Here is a 3,095-nt window from a genome sequence, read left to right as displayed (position 1 = left end):
TGAAATTTGGCATTTCCAAGTAGAACTGTCACTCGGTGCTGCATGCCTAATTTTAAATATAAAACATTTTTACTACGCTTCCTGTTTGATAAAAGTGTCAGTTTTGAGGTATTTTTTGGAATTCATAACTCAACGGGTGTAGTATGGTTTGCTGGTGGTCGGGGTCCCGGCAACCAGCATACCGGCGCCAGAATCCCGAACGCCGGCATACCGACAGCTGGACATGCGTAAATGAGCCCCTTGCAGGCTCGCTGCACTTGCCATGCTGTACTCGCCACGCTGCGGGCCCGGTGGCGTGCGCCACGCTATTTATTCTCCCTCGATGGAGGTCGTGGACCCCCAAGAGGGAGAAAAGATGTCGGTATGCTGGCAGTCGGGATTCCGGCGCCAGTATGCTGGTCGCCAGGACCCTGACTGCTGGCAACCTGAAGACCACCCTAACTCAACATGGCCGATGATTTAAGACTAGCGGTTTGTTTTATCAGATAGATATTGTTTCAGTTTAGGTCCTTATTTGGTTAAAGTTTTTGAGAAACATTTTTTTTTCACTTTGGTTAAATATTCCCAATCTTAAAGATAGGAATTTTCAAAAATGTTGTTCTTGTCAAGTAGCTGCCTGCAGGGGTTGTAAATGGCTTCACTTGAGTGGAGCTATTTGGCCATCTTCTCCTCACTTACAAAATCAATTCTGTGAGCTGGTGAGGAATTAGCTAGCTTTGTGTTTTGGGGGTTAGGATGAGCATACTGTAAGAGTAATAGCCCTTGCATCATTCTCATTGAAGAGTTTAATCAGTCAATGTAGTGCTCAGAGATAATCGCTTCTAGTGACATCACTGAATTGGGTTGAAAATTCTTTGCTGTCTGTATGTACTTATGTACAGATCACAGACAAGCAGGTTGTTTCTGTCTGGCTACTGAGCAAATATATTAGCAGTTCCCTTAACATCACTTAATTTCACCCAAATAAGCCAACAGCATCTCTTTTAAGGATGTAAATGGGGTTCTGGGGGAGCACTGGTTCATGGTGGGTGTTGACAGAGGGAATGGATGTTAACTGGGTTGAGAAACAGCATTGATTGAATGTTAGTACTGGTCCCAGTGCTGACCTTCACACCGTAGGGTCTACCCTATAAACTATGAGTACCTACATCAGCTCTGACTCTAAACCGACTGTCACACACAGGAATCTCCTCTATACACTGCTCTGTACCACCCTGTACACCAGACTCACAGTGCTACCTCTGAGCCAGGTGACACTCACAGTGGGATACTCCCTGTACCATCACCCCTCACACCCCAGGACGTAGCTATTGCATCTGAGCTTGCTGTTCCACATACAGTGGGCTTCTTTCCAGCACCATAAACACCCCATTGCCCATACCCAGTAAGATTCTTTCAGTGCCCTAATCAGCTCCAATAACTGTGCCCCAAAGATCCGCATACCCTCATTGACTCCCTGCCTGTTGCTGCTCTGACTGTGTTGGATAAAGTGGGGAACAATTGGAGCGACTTCCCACCCCCCATCACAGTCTTCACTTGATCCTCTTTGTGCAGAAATCTTTGCATCCTGCTCTAACTGAACAGTTAATTAATCTGTTCACCCAGAGCTCTATCATTACATACGTGGGGTATGTTCAAACTGAAATCTAAATTGCATTGTAAAAATAAAGCAGCCAGTATTTACCCTGCACAGAAACAATATAACCCACCCAAATCTAACTCTCTCTGCACATGTTATATCTGCCCCACCTGCAGTGCACATGGTTTTGCCCATTTGAGAAAAAATTTGCTGCTGCGATCAGGTCTGAATCAGGCCCTCTGCTGTGAGCAGAGGTGGGGAGTTGGTTACCTGAGAGAGCTACACTTAGAGAAGAGAAAGAAGACTCTTGTTTGGGCGCACTCTTTGTTAGAAGGAATTCCTGTAATACTAGTAGGACTTAAAATCTAACTTTTATTTATTATTAATTAAAACCATGTCGGAGTGTATCCAGGACAGATAAACATAAAGCATATCTAGCACATGTATCTAGAGAAGAAATATGAGTCCTGAGCCTCATAAATGAGGGGACACGTGACTACCTGGGTAATGTAAGATAAATTGTATCATAATGATACAGGTTTTTACTGAGGCTCCGCAAATCCAAATGAATCCTAGTATGATTACAACACGGTTATAATAAAATTGCACTGGGTAATCATATTTAGAGAAATTCAGTAATGAAAGACAGACAAGTGGTGATACTGCTGTCAGTGTTAGGCACAAAGTATGATAACTTGTGTAATTCTACTAAACTTGGTATTCCCAGGTGGTCTCCTATCTAAGTACTGACCAAGCCCAACTCTGCTTAGCTTCCAAGATTGGACGTTATTGGGCATATACAGTGTGGTATGATAGTAGACAGCACTAAGTGGATTACAACTCTGGGATCATTGCTGGGAGTGCACCTATTTAACAGCATGAGGCAACAAGTAAATCAAAAACATACAGATGAGAGAGGGATAGCAAAATGAAAGAAAGATCTGCTGTCTGTGTTAGACAGAGAGGCTATGTGAAGGAGTTCCAACCTAGTTAACTGCCTCACGCTCTCTGAATCATCAGTGAGAGTCCATATATAGTAGGTGAGAAAAGGATAGAGATGAGGATTTCTTTTACAGCTTGCAGCTTGAAGTGCCTTAAAATAATTATAAAGTGACCTGGAAATATGTGTACTATACAGATACATCATATTGTATGTGCATAGTGAATATTAGCATGTCAATTCAATCGTGAGTAATACAGAGATGAGTGTACTCAAATATATGCATGTTTTCAGATGTATGATTTAAAACATGGATAGGGCTGGTGCAAGTGTGCATTGATAATGATGATGTCAATGAAACATAGTGTATGGATAGGTGCAGTGCAGTTTCAAAGATTCATACCACTCTAAAGATGCAGTAATAGCTGCATTATTATCCATGCATTCAATGTAACAATACTTATGGCCAAGTTGCATTAAACTATGCATCAGCCTCAATTATCTGTTGTGTCTGAGCAACAAATTGTCTTTGCATTTCTTGTGATTCTTTGAAACTGAGAAGCTTGTTCTTACTGT

General features: G+C 42.3%; 1 pseudogene; it reads right to left on the bottom strand.

Annotated features, from left to right (window-relative positions):
* Window positions 1-2,281: 2,281 nt before the first annotated feature.
* Window positions 2,282-2,400, bottom strand: LOC134929804 (5S ribosomal RNA; annotated as a pseudogene).
* Window positions 2,401-3,095: the final 695 nt, after the last annotated feature.

Source organism: Pseudophryne corroboree, chromosome 5, assembly GCF_028390025.1.
Source record: "Pseudophryne corroboree isolate aPseCor3 chromosome 5, aPseCor3.hap2, whole genome shotgun sequence".
Classification (NCBI taxonomy): Eukaryota; Metazoa; Chordata; class Amphibia; order Anura; family Myobatrachidae; genus Pseudophryne; species Pseudophryne corroboree.
The sequence above is the reverse complement of the archived record's forward strand: the minus strand, read 5'-3'. Positions and strand labels throughout refer to the sequence as shown.